Source organism: Ambystoma mexicanum, chromosome 1q, assembly GCF_040938575.1.
Source record: "Ambystoma mexicanum isolate Mex_15411 chromosome 1q, UKY_AmexF1_1, whole genome shotgun sequence".
Classification (NCBI taxonomy): Eukaryota; Metazoa; Chordata; class Amphibia; order Caudata; family Ambystomatidae; genus Ambystoma; species Ambystoma mexicanum.
In genome coordinates this window covers 318,516,320-318,530,149 of record NC_090922.1, presented here as the reverse complement: position 1 = coordinate 318,530,149, position 13,830 = coordinate 318,516,320, and the positions used below count along the sequence as shown (strand labels likewise).

The 13,830-nt window shown below is 52.1% G+C and overlaps 2 protein-coding genes across 4 annotated transcripts in view; one reads left to right on the top strand and one right to left on the bottom strand.

Annotated features, from left to right (window-relative positions):
• The window catches only part of CEP89 (centrosomal protein 89), a 1,655,177-nt gene that overhangs the window by 1,390,752 nt on the left and 250,595 nt on the right, over positions 1-13,830 (top strand). The window lies entirely within an intron of this gene.
• The window catches only part of LOC138527818 (E3 ubiquitin-protein ligase RNF182-like), a 143,556-nt gene that overhangs the window by 1,735 nt on the left and 127,991 nt on the right, over positions 1-13,830 (bottom strand). The window lies entirely within an intron of this gene.

Below are 13,830 nucleotides of genomic sequence, written 5' to 3'. Positions count from 1 at the left end.
CTGAGGTATTTGCAACTGATGGCTTCCACCAAGACTGTTCAACAATTTCAGGATTGAGCTCCAAACTAAGATCCTCCAGAATATTAAGTGATTTTCCTGTTTCCAGTCTACCCCTTTGATACAAGCTCAAATCTATGGTTCTGTTAAAAGGCCTGTTATATCATGCATCTTCTAGACACCATTTCTCATTAATTCCAAAATCTAAATGCATTAGTTTTGTTATGATTGATCGCAATGGAGCGATCTGCTTCTGATATCCAAATACTGTATGATCTAATTCTGCAACGTTCTTGTCGGTAGAAGAAAGAGAGTGGGCAAGTTAACCTTCTAAACAGGGAGAGAAAGGTGGACAGGCCATGCAAATAAAGGGCAAGGAGCAGAAAGTCAAACACTCAACTCGGCTTGAACCCAAAAGAAAAATATATATGGTTAGTCTACTGGCTCTCTACTCCTTGTTTAGTGTGATGCCAAATAGGCTAATGAAAAGCTTCTAGTAAATACAATTAGTGAAATTTAATTCTCAGTTGTGTATATTTCCAGAAAGGAGTTGGTCTGACTAGACTGTAAAGTTCGATTAGAAATCCTTGAAGAAATGTAACTTTGGCTGTCCCTTTGATGCTATCCAGACTAAATGCCTCAAGAAGAAGCAGGTATCTAGGGTTAACATGGATTCTCCGAAGCTGGCTTCATTCATCAGTAGAACTTGGAATGCCTTCACAGAAAAAACTATATGGCTAATGTTCATGATTTAGGAGTCAACAGATAATTCAAAGCCACGTCTTGTTTGAGCTGCTTTATTGAATACAACATTTTGCAAAGAACGGTTTGATCTGGTGTTAGTCAATTTTTTAAATCACACAAAAACTAGGTTTCTAATGACTTCCTTCTTCCCACAGATTCCTCATCTACGATATTACGTCTCCAGCGCCAGCTGCTGTTGGAAACTTTTTCACCACCGGGGGGGTACAGTGCAGCTCAGAGTACCATCCGGTTGGCCCCTCCACACTCACTCCCCACATCTTGACGTGACTTTGGGACCAGTATATATTTAACTGCTGTGCCCCATGATCTCATGGACTTTTTTCCCTGCTGTCTGTATGCCTCGGGAATGCCGCTTGTTTTAGCATTTTTCAACTGCGTCATGCCTAATCCAGGGAAGAGCTCGGGCTTCAAACCTTGCCCATACTGCGGAAGACAGATGTTGGTCTCCGACCTCCACAAGATCTGTTTATACTGTTTGGGGGAGTAGCATGACCCACACGATTGTCGGCCATGCCAGTCCATGCATTCTAAGGCCCTGTGGGAGTGTGCCGTAAGCTCTTTGCCTTTTGCCATAGAGATGACAAAAGGACAGGCATGGTATGAAGAGAGACGGACTTAACAGTTTGAAAACCTTTATTATCAAACTTTGTGGGGTTGGTGTAATTCCTCGCTGGCCTTAACTCTAAGGGGATTGTTCCCTCAACTGATGCTTCTAAGGGCCGTTGATGTCTGCAAGTCCAAAACCAAAGTTAGTCTGTGTCCAAACCTATGCTTGCCCCCACTCTTAAAACAAATGTAATAGGGGATTTTCTTAATAGAAAAAAGGAAATGTAAACCACAGCTGGTTTCAGGTAATCTTACCAATAGGTGTAGTTCTGCCAGTTCAAAATAGTTCAACTCAAAAGTGTTGCCCTTGGAACCTTCCACATAGCGCTCTTGCTGTAAGTCAATAGAGTTCACAATGTCTCTGGGTTTCCTGGGGTTCCCTTCTCCAAGTTTTGATTGTTCCATTTCCAAACAAAAAGACACAGTTCCTGTTAGGCCTCTCAGGGTTCCCTTCCCCAAGTCTAGGCCTCTCTTCACAAAGTTCAACAATGTCTTTAGTGGGCCTCTTAGGGTTCCCTTCCCCAAGCTTTAGCCCCTCTTTACGATGTTCAACAAACAAAAAGTTCCTCTTGTCAAGATGTACTTTTCAATGTACAGTTCTCTCATGGGGGTTGCATTAGAGACTTTCGAGAATGCCTGGCTCTTTCCTCCACCCAGGCGCGACCACTCTGATCTCTCAACCACTCTGCTTCTTTTCTGTACTTGTCTTCCTCTTAGCTACAGGTGCCTCTTGCACCCCTTTTACTTCATCTGTATTTATTTGTACACTCTTCCTGTTTTATTGTGCACACTTATACCTTGTTCTTGCTTTGCTTTCTTGTTGCGCCTCTTGCACACTTCTCGCTTTGTTGTGCACACTTGCACCTTTCCCTTTCTGGCTTTCGGGTCGCTCGCACCCTTTCCTTGTTTTCGAGCCACTTGCAACCTTTCTTGCTTTGGAGTCACTGGCACCATTTCCTGTTCCTTGCTTTCGGGTCCCTTGCACCCTTTACTTTTCCTTCTATTCTTTAAAGTTCCCTTTTCTCTTCTCTCTTTACTTCTGCACAGCTAGCACATCTTTTATGCTTTCTCTCTTGCTTTCTTTACCTTCGTGCCACTTGTAAATCCTGTTGGTTTCCGCTCCCGCTCCAGCCACCCGCACGCTCCCGAGTTTCTCTCTTCACTTTCATAAAACTCACTGGGTAGCCCGGCACTGGTAAGCAGTCTCCTCAGGATACACTGGGACGAGGTCAGGGTCTACAACCTGCCGCTCAGACACCCTTGGGACTAGCACACGTCCCCAGGGAATGAGCATCTCTCTGGACTCGGCCAGCAGGTCGCAGTCTGCCTTACTCCGGCTCTCTGAAGACACGGCTCCCTAGCCATGTTGCAACCCGTCAAACACACCGGGCCAGCGTCTCAGCACGCCGCTCCCCTCTAGACTCTCCAGGCTTCTCCTACTGCAGCTCTGTCTCCTTGTCTCTCCTGGTCCCGTCAGCAACTCCAGCTCGCTCCCTGCTTTGGGCAGAACCACCCTTTTTATAATGCGCGTGAATCAATTGGAGTCAGGTGTGCACAGTTGGAGAAAAGTGCTTGACCTTGCCTGACTCTATTAGTGGGACAATTTATTCAAAGGTGGTACATGGTAGGCCTCACTTTGTATTCCTATGTTGTTTCTATGGGTAATACTCATTGCTTCGTCCCAGTACTTATTCGAAATGGGGTGTGATTAGAAATAACCCATTAAAGCTGAGGGGAGAGTGGGCTGGTGTATAATTGAGAAAGGGGGAATACCATGTCTCGCCCTTGGGTATTGTCCTCCCAATCCCCTGTGACCTTCCACTCAGGTGATCCTCCCTCGCTTGTACACCCCCAGGGTTGGGATCCAAAAGCGATGGCCCTTTCCTGGCCACCTGAATGGAAGATCCAGGGGGAATAGGTGGGAGAATACCGTTGGGTTTCTCACAACTCCTTAAAGTCTCCATCCCCAAGAAATTCTCCCTCCCCTCTTTGCCCCTGGACAGAGAGTGTAAAAGACGGAACACATGGGGGTGCAAGGTGTTTGCCTTGGGCAGTCTTGCCCTGAGTGAGAATACATATTGTGCCACGGTCAAGTATTCTTTTAGCCTCTGGACTGTTGTGTTCGTGGCAACTTAGAATCTCCTGAAGGTTGTCATGAGTGGTCTTCAACACTGTAGTGTAGGAGGGCAGAGAGGTGGCAAGCTAAATGCTACAGTCAAGCCTTGATAGAGATGTGTGGCCTGGTCTTCAGGAGACACTGCTAGATGTGGACCGCAGGATTCCAGACATTCAGGCCAAGCTCCGGTACATACTTTTTGAAAGGAATAATCTCTTCAGAGTCTAAGCTGATGACTTCCTTCAGAATTTCCAGTCATGTAAGCCCACAGTGAAATGCTTGAGCTTGACAGTCCAGCAGCCCTCAATTCCCCTTACAAGAGGAAGCGGTTTTCTACCCTTTACCTCTTATACCTGCCACTGTAGGGGACAGGCGCATTTGGGCAAGCAACAGCTGCGCCATCCCTTCCCCTCTGCTAGGAAAGATGTTCCAGCTGCATACAGTACATCACGCATCACAATTCCGTTTGTTTGGGGGGGGTGGTTCCCTGTTCAGCGAGGAGTGGCACAGTACCACATCCTGTGCCTGGGTATTACAGGTTGTGACACAGGTTTATTGCCTAACCCTTGTTCAGTGCCCTCCAGACCATGCTCTTTCCAAACCCTCTTTGCCTCTGGACCCTCTCCTGTTAGAAGAACCTTGACAGCTTCTGGCGAAAGGTACAATAGAATTTGGGTCCTGCTGGGAACAAGGAAAGGGCTTGTATTCTATACACTTTCTGACTCCAAAGAAGGATGGGGCCTGTGTCCAATCCTGGATCTGAGGCTACTAAATATGTACCTGCACAAAGACCAGTTCAAAATGGTCAACCTGCACCAGAGTCTTCAGGCCCTCGATCTGCATTCATGTCGAACACAGGAAGGATCTGAGCTTTGTGGTGGGTTCTTTCCATAACCGATTCAAAGTCCTGCCATTCAGTCCTCCTTCAGCACCCAGCGTCTTCACCACACAGCTGGCAGTGGTTGGTTGCAGCTCAACTCAGGAGGGTAAGCATTCATGTCTTCCCCTACTCGAATGTCTGGCTTGTCTGAGCTCACTCGAGAGATCAAGTTTCAGCTCATATGTTTCACACATGCAGCCAGTTGCACAGTTTGGGCTTCTCCCTGAACTTCTGGAAGTCCCATCTTTTGCTCTCCAAGTCCCTCTGATTTATCGTTGCGCTACTGGACACTCCAGCTGCCTTGGCAGGGCCTTCCCTTCTGAGGATTAAGTGGCAAACCTCGTCCAGATGATTCAGATCTTTCAAATCCAGAAGCTGGATCTGGCCTCTGTCTTTCTGCGTCTTCTGTGTCTCGTGGCTTACTGCATTCTAGTGTTGTCAGAGGTCGAATTGCATATTAGGTCGCTTCAGTGGTTCCTCTGATGTTGGTGGTGTCAGTTTCAGACCTTTTTTCAAGTTTTGGACCCTGTGTCCCGATCTCGTTCGGTGATCCCTGCAAGGGTGCCAAGTCACCAACAGAAGCCCAGGAACACACTGGTTTGCTGGTTCTGAGGGCAATCAGGCAGGGCCATGGTTGCCTTCCTCTCCTGTGATAGGCAAATGTGTGTTGTTCTGCCGTTGGTCCTGACGGGCAACACGCTGGCCATGCATTCCCTCAACAAATGGGGTGGTGTGGGTTTGTTGCCTCTGTGCATCGAAGCAATGCAACTGTGATTCTAGGCTCTGAAGAACGTGTCTCTGACAATGGCCCATCTCTTCAGGATGGTGACTATCATAGTGGGTGCTCTGAGCAGATACACTTCAATCTTGCACAAGTGGGACTCTACATGGAAGTTCTGGAGGCGTTCCCCTTTTTGGCTTCTTAGCTTCCAGTGTGAACCGGAAGTGCGAGTTGTTCTGCTTCATAGAATTCTCTCGGCATGGGCCTCTGGGGGATGTATGGACAGCCAAGTGAACTTCAATCTCCTCTGTGTTCCTGCTGATCCCTGTAATTCCGCTAGTTCTCATGAGACTGTCTGTTTCAGACCATATTGATTTTGAGCACTCCGGACTAGGCTTGGAGAAGGTGGTACCTGAAGCTTATGGACATGTCCATCTGCCCACCCTTGTGCCTCCTGAGGAGAGTCAATCTACTTGCACAGTCAGACGGACGGGCCCTCCACACCAAACTCAGCAGTCAGAACCTTCATACTTTGCTGATGAGAGACTCAGATACAAGGAGTGGATTTGTCAGACTGTTAGGCAAAATCCTGTGCAGTTCCCTTGGGGACCACTGCAAGAAGATTAAGACTACAGGAGTAAGCAGTAAACCCAATTGGTAGCAGTCTGTACCACCCAGATTTACCTGGTAGCTGTGGCTGAGCAGTCAGACTTCTCTCAAGAAGAGTAAGGCAGTATACAGAGGATACACAATAGGGCTAAAAACACAGTAGAGCAAGCAACCACTGACCAGAGCTTGTTATCAAAAGTATATAATTATTTATTTAACACACACTTTAGAAAATAGACTAGCACTATAAATCAAAGCAAGTTCAAACACAATCAGAAAAGTATACACACCTCCCTTAGCAATTATTAGACAAGTCTAAGTCAAAACACCACTTTTTGTCAAAAAAGATGTGAGCGCGTAACTTAGATGGCACTCCAATAATTAGGTTAAAGGGAGAGAAAAAGGCAGGTCATAAAAATAAAACAGTTCCCAACACTTTTACAAGTTAGTGAAGGCAGAGTCTACTGTAGAGCCAAAGTTCATAGGCCAGGCCCACTTTAAATGGAGCAAGGTGAAATGTGCCCAAGATCACACAGTTGAGAAATGCATTCAAGTCTTTGTAGAAATGTTCAAAAGAGGTTGGGTTGCTTCAAAAGGTAAAGTTAGAAGGTCTGGGGGCCAACCCAGTTGGAAAGCCAAGGATTTAAGGGTCACCTTTCGCAAACCGTAGAAAGGGAGGCCAGGTGGAACACAGTACCTTTAAAGTTGAGGAAGCTCCAGCGGTGGCAGTTGTTCCTGGCAGCGGGTGAAGTGTCTGGTTTCGACTAGGGGAAGAGAGGATCTCGCCGAGGAGGAAACTTGGGAGTCGTTGCACTGCCCAGGGAAGAAACCAGCCGCGGAGTTCGTCGGTTAAAAGGTGCGTTCCTGATATTCGCGGTCACAGTGGTGAAGCTTGGCTATCCGGCCGCCGGGGTGCTTGGCACGGGCGATTCGACCAAGAGACGTCCTAGAAGGTGAAATGGCAAACTGGTTGATCCCACCAGCTCAGAGGAAGAAGACTCTTCCAGCAGAAGATCTTCTCTTGTCGTCGGGAAAGTGGTGAGGTCATTGCAGCAGGGCTCCACCGGTGGTGTCGTTGTTGCAGATGGCTCAGCTTCTCCCCTCTTTGGATTTCTTAGGTCCTGTGGCGACTTCTGAAGTTCCAGTCCCAAAAGCCCTGCTTTTATGCAGAAAAACCCCCATTCTCCAGCATGGGGTCTGGCATGGATTCACATGCTCATGAATATTCCCCGTCGTCAGGCTGGGAATCCTCGGTAAAGAAAAAACCAGTATCAGTTTCGTTTCTGATCTGACTTTCGTAGTAGTAACCAATCACTGATCTCTGCGTCATACTGACCTCAGCCAATGACTGCCCTCTACCTAAGCCCCGCCTCTGGCAGCCATCTTCAGATTTTTACCGCACGTTCATGTGTTGGGATTCTCGTGCTATTGCTCTCGAGCGGTAGTGCTATTTTTTCACGTTTTTCTCAAAAACTTCGTTTTTTCGGTCAAAAAGAGCCTCAAGCTCCACCGACTCTCCATCCGATCAACGGGGACCCGTGTCGGATTCGTCTACGCCCCTCAAGGGTGAAGATTTCGTCGAGCTACACTTTTGGAGGACTCCAGAAGTTTCTCAGGCCCATCTCGGACATGGCCCAGGAGAAGGGAAGCTCGACGCCCGGAAAGCTGTTCAGGGTTTGCCCTGGATGCCAGCTGCAGAATGTCTTTAAGGAAGACGAACACTACTTTTGTATTTACTGCCTACATGAGGACAAGACGCACGTGGAGAAGGACTGTGCGTTTTGCGGCAACATGTCGGAGCGGACCATGAAGGACCGCCATCAACGTCTCGCCAACTGGCTGGAAGGGAAGAGCCCGTCCGGCGAGAAGAAGAGGAAGAAATCCGAGCGGTCTTCTAAGACCTTTGAGGACGCCCCGGCGACGGGGGTCCAACACAAGGCCAAGCACCGCGAGTCCGCTGGCACCGGGAGCGCCGAACGGTCGGGCTCTACGGGCGCCAGGCAGGGCGCAGCCTCCCCGGCACCATCAACCACGAGCCAACGCTCTGGGTCGGGTAAGAGGAAGGCCGAGCACCCGGCGAAGCTCCTGGAGAGGCCCCGGTCGAGCTTGAAGGCCCCATCGGAGGGGGAGCGAGGCAGTGTCCCCCCCTCAAGGAGAAGGCGGTGAGCGCACCTAAGGTGGTGAAAGCCTTAATCCATCCGGCCAAGACCTCTATCGAGACAGTCGCGGCGGCCCTGGCTCAGCCTGTGGAGGCTACACCAGTGGTGGCGACCTCGGGGCTCAGAGTCTCCCTGCCACCTCGGAGGGAGTCCTCTTTTATGCCCATCGACAGGACCCCCGTGAAACCTCCGGCGGAGAAGAAAAAGGGGGGGCAGGAGGTCGTCGTGGATTCGGCCTCAACCTCTGAGGAAGAGCTGATCGAGGTCTTAAGCCACGGCCTCGGCGTGGAAGAAGACCAGCCCGTCGGGATGGATCCCGACGCAGGTGACGAGGGTGCCGACGGGGCCCCTGACCGCCCGTCGGATTCCCCTCTGCCAGCGCCGCAAGACAACTCGGCGGCCATTTTGTTGGCTATACAGTCCTTATGCTCGGAGATAAGGACGAGACTACCGTTGCCATCGGAGGAACCACTCCCGTCGGGGGACCCAGAACCGGGACCTTCTGGCGGTCCTCCCCCCAAGAAAAGAAGGATTCACCCTCCTCCTCCTTTTCAGCCGTCGCGCCCCGTCCAGCCCTCCTCCCCGTCCACGACCCGAGGGGATGATACGGGGACTGACACGGCCGCGACGGGTACGGACGACGAGGTGTACGACGAGGATCTGCCGTTGTCACCTCCCACCAGGGCTTCCCCGCCCGACGAGATTGGATCATTCCACTCCATGATCGCCAGGGCATCCGAGCTTTTCCAACTCTGTCCTGAGGAGAAGAAAAAGGAAGGATTCCTTTATCAACGGCGCGAGGCCAAGAGGAAGACGGTCCTCGCGGTGCCTCTACTGGACGATATTTGGGAAGAGGGCCTCGCCCTCCTCAAGAACCCTTCCACGACGCCGGCTAGAAGAGACCGGTACGAGAAGAAGTACCGGGTCCCGGACGCGGCCCCCCTGTGCCTCCGGGCACAGCCTACCCCGGACTCCGTTGTCTCCGCGGCGGCCAGGAAGAAAGCGGGGGGGGGGTGCGGCCTCCACGTCGACTTCCCCGCCGGACGGCGAGGGAAAGAAATTGGACACTATGGGACGCAGGGTAATCTCGTCTGCAGCGACGATGATTAAGGCGGCCAACGCCTTGGCTATCGTGGCCCGCTACAACAGGGAGCTATGGTACAAACTGGCTCCCCTGCTGGACTTCCTACCGGACGACAAGAGGGCGGATGCCCTGGAGATCCTGCAGGAAGGTGAGGTGGCGTCGGACCACGCCATCACTATTGCGACGGACATCGCCGACACTGGATTTCGCCAGTTGGGCAACGGCGTGTGCCTTAGGCGGCGTGGATGGCTCAAGGCTACGGACTTCCGTCAAGACGTACAGACCAGAGTCCTGGACATGCCGTTCGATGGGAACAACCTGTTTGGGAAAACAGTGGACGATTCCCTTCAAGCCATTAAAGCGGACACGGAGACGGCCCGGGCTCTCGGGGTTCTGCAGCAACGGAGGCCGCCCTTTCGGAGCAGCGGAGGCAAGGGTGCCTCCAAAGGTTCCGGCGGTGGTTTCTCCACCTACCATCAAGCGGCCCGCTCGTCGTCTCAGGAGGCCTACAGGGGACGAGGCAAGTCTGGCGGACCCCGCCGTCGTCGCCAAGGAGGTCAAGGCGGCAAAGCCTCGTCGAAGCAGGATTGAACCGGCCGTGGGGTCGGGCCCCCACCGAAGCACCCCGGTGGGAGGCCGGCTGGTGAGCTTCGTCAGCGTGTGGGAGTCCATCTCCACCGACCGTTGGGTGCTGGACGCCCTAGCCCGGGGCCACGCGCTCGAGTTTCAGAGAAGGATTTGGAGGATGCCTACTTCCATATTCCCATCCTAAAGGGGCACCGAAAATTTCTCAGGTTTGTGGTCCAAGGGCGTCACTATCAGTTCAGAGCCCTTCCCTTCGGACTACGGTCGGCACCCAGGGTATTCACCAAGTGCCTTGCACCAGTAGCGGTGCATCTGCGCCGAGAGGGGATACACGTCTACCCCTACCTGGACGACTGGCTCATCCGAGCCAAGACGAGGGAGCTCGCCGTGGAGTACACGGCAAGGACCGTCCAACTTCTCACGGACCTGGGATTCTCCGTGAACTACGCCAAGTCCCACCTGGTACCCGCGCAAGACGCACTGTTTCTGGGAGCGAGGCTCGACAGTGTCCCTTCTGGCCTCCCTGTCGGAGGAAAGGACCAGGGCCATCCTGGGCAAGGTACAGCGGATGTTGGTGGCCGACGCGGCCAAGGTGAGGTCCATCAAGTCCCTCCTCGGAATGATGTCTTCTTGCATCTACCTCATTCCCCTCTGCAGGCTCCGGATGCGCCCGTTGCAGGAGTTCCTGGACGCGCGCTGGATCCAAACGACGGGCAGCTTCGAGGAAAGGATCACACTCGACGAGAGTTTCCGACGAGCGATCCGGTGGTGGGGCACCCGCGCGCATCTGACGGCGGGCATGGACTTCCAGACCCCATCCCACCAGGAGACAGTGACCACGGATGCCTCCCTGGAAGGGTGGGGAGCGCACACCGAAAATCTGCACGCAAGAGGCCTTTGGCTCCCGACGGAGAAGTCCCTACATATCAACGTCCTGGAGCTCCGTGCAGTGTTTTGGGCCCTCAGGTCCTTCCTTCCGTCCCTCAAGGGCAAGGGGGTGAGGATCTTCACCGACAACACCACCACCATGTTTTACATCAGGAAACAGGGCGGAACCAGGTCCCCAGCACTGTCCAAGGAGGCGCAGGACCTGTGGCATAGGGCCGTCGCCCAAAGGATGTTTCTGGTGCCGTTTCATCTGGCAGGGATAAAAAACACCATCGCCGACTCACTCAGCAGGGAGCTGCGCTCGTGCCACGAGTGGGAACTACGGCAGGATCTAGTGGATCGCCTCTTCCGACGGTGGGGCACACCCCAGATCGACCTGTTCGCGACGGCGACGAACTCCAAGTGCCGAAGGTTCGCCAGCAGGTTTCCCCAGGCGAGGAGCATGGGCGATGCTTTCTCGTTCCCCTGGGAGGGCCTGTTCCTTTACGCTTTCCCTCCATTGCCACTGCTAATCCGGCTCATCAACCAGCTCAAGAGGTCACGGTGCAGGATGATCCTCGTCGCACCTGCGTGGCCGAGGCAGATATGGTTCCCGGACCTTCTGGACTTGTTTGCGTCCCCGTCAATCAAGCTGCCGGTGGACGCGGATCTACTCTCCAGGGAAGGAGGCGCCATCCTCCACCACGACCCGAAATCGCTGAACTTGCAGGCCTGGCTCCTGCAGCGCTAGAGTTTGGAGGATACGACATACCGGCCGACTGCAGAGAGGTTCTTGCAAAGGCCAGGGCGTCCTCGACTCTTAAATGCTACGGACACAAATGGAAGAGGTTCTCTGTCTGGTGCCACGCACAGAAGATTAATCCTCTACGGATTACGGCTCCCCAAGTACTGCCGTACCTGCTGACGCTGGCCAAAGCTGGACTGGCACACGCGTCCATCAAGATTCATCTTGCTGCGATCTCCCGATACACAAGAACCACGGGGCGGACGTCCTTGTGGTCTCATCGTCTGGTGAAAGAGTTCATGAAGGGACTATTCAGATCGTTCCCGCCAGTGAAGGCTCCGGCCCCGGCGTGGGAGCTCAACGTGGTGCTGACCAAGCTCATGGGACCTCCGTTTGAGCCTCTGCACTCGGCCCCGTTGAAGTTTCTGTCGTGGAAAACAGCGTTTCTTGTGGCCATCACCTCCGCACGACGGGTGGGAGAGATCCAGGCCCTTTCCTGCAAGGCCCCGTATTTGACTTTTCACGACACGAGGGTAGTGCTCAGGACGCACCCCTCCTTCATGCCCAAGGTGCCGTCGGACTTCCACCTCAACGAACCCTTGGTGTTGCCTGTGTTCTTTCCGTCGCCTTCGTCGCCGGCTGAGAGGACTTTGCACTCGCTGGATGTGGCTAGAGCGCTGAAGTTCTACGTGGACCGCACGAAGTGTTTTCGGAAGACGTCACAACTCTTTGTGAATTTTGGACCTGTCAATCAGGGGAAGGCTCTCTCGAAGGCTTCCATTTCCAGATGGCTCTCCGGCTGTATCATGTACTGTCATCGGTTGGCAAACCGACCGCTGCCTGGCCGTCCGAGAGCCCATTCCACCAGAGCGATCGCAGCTACCACGGCGTTCCTTTCTGGTGTGCCCCTGCTGGACATATGCAGGGCTGCTACGTGGAGGTCGACGCACACCTTCACGAAATTCTACTGCGTCGATCGGGATTCAAGGGAGGAGTCTAGGGTCGGCCAAGCAGTGCTGCGCAACCTGTTCGCCTGAGGTGAGCCTGGTGAGGAGGTAAGATGCTTAATGTTGAGTTTGATGTAATGCTTAATGTTGAGCCTTTGCCACCTCCCGTGGTTGTGCATGTGTGTACTGCTATGTATTCTTTATTCATGAGCATGTGAATCCATGCCAGACCCCATGCTGGAGAAGGAACAAGTTACTTACCTGTAACTGTTGTTCTCCAGCATGGGTCTGGCATGGATTCACATGCGAACCCTCCCGCCTACCCCTCTGCGGCTCTTCACTTGGTCACACTGCCACTTCGCGTGCTTCCAAATCTGAAGATGGCTGCCAGAGGCGGGGCTTAGGTAGAGGGCAGTCATTGGCTGTGGTCAGTATGATGCAGAGATCAGTGATTGGTTACTACTACGAAAGTCAGATCAGAAACGAAACTGATACAGGTTTTTTCTTTACCGAGGATTCCCAGCCTGAAGACGGGGAATATTCATGAGCATGTGAATCCATGCCAGACCCATGCTGGAGAACAACAGTTACAGGTAAGTAACTTGTTCCTTCAACAGCCTAGCTGTCACTCATACATGCTAAGTGGTGAGCCGGGTAGCTCACCACTGGGCCAATCAGAACAGAGTGCGACTTGAGTTGCTAAGACAACGCAGTCCAGGGTGCCAATTCCCCCACCCACACAGCCTGTGGAACCCAGACAGAGTGGCACAAGTTGGAGGGCTTCTGTGGAGAAGCCCGCCAAAAAGTGGAACAAAGAGCCCTATCTTGGGTGGAGTTACAGAGATGGACACAAATGCCATTTTGGAAAAGAGTTCTGGCGAAAAGACCCAACCAGTGATTTTATATTAAATAAATAAACCGGCGGTACCTTTAACATTGCATCAAAAAGTGGTGCGTTTAAAATCAATGGGAAAATCCCATATGAAATATTCCGGTGGAATATTTGCGTGGTAACCACTGCCACCAGCCAGAAATTCGACAAGGGGGGACTGGACAGTGCCCCCTTGGAAACAGACCCTGGGGCAATATAATTAACCCCTTCCAGTACTTCCACAATATGATGGTTTGTACTGGTTCTGTTCACAATTTTGGACTAGTATAGCCAATGGTGACTTTACATGCCCTGGGAGACAGTAGTCAGTCCCAGGGTATGGAGTATGTTTGGGGGTCACTATGACACCCCTGTGTTATTGCACTGAGGGTGCTGTGTAACACATACACTAAAACAGATGATACCCTATGGAGTAAAAAGACCCCATAGCCCATAAGCACACAAAAAGTCAGACATACCTCAAATCATGCCTAAGAGTGGGAGGAAAAGAGTCTCACTCTTAGCAGGAGAAAAAAACAAACCCCAAAAATCCAGCAACGCTTCTGGGGGACTCACTAGGTTTGGGGAAATTAGCCTTATAAGAGAATTCTCCCTAACACAGACAACTTCATGGACGCACTCCTTTCAGCTCGGAGGCAAGCCACTACACTTTTTTATGCATGCATGCATGCAGGCATTGTAAATTCTTGGCTTTGTGTCGGAAGAGAGGTCTACACCCATTTTATCTGTCCTACCACCACAATACTGGATTTTCTGTTTTCCTTGGTACGGACAGGCCTTCAGATTGGCACTGCAAAGGGATATCTAGCTGACATCTGTCTTCAGGAGGGCCCCTGAGAAGGACACTTTCTTCACAA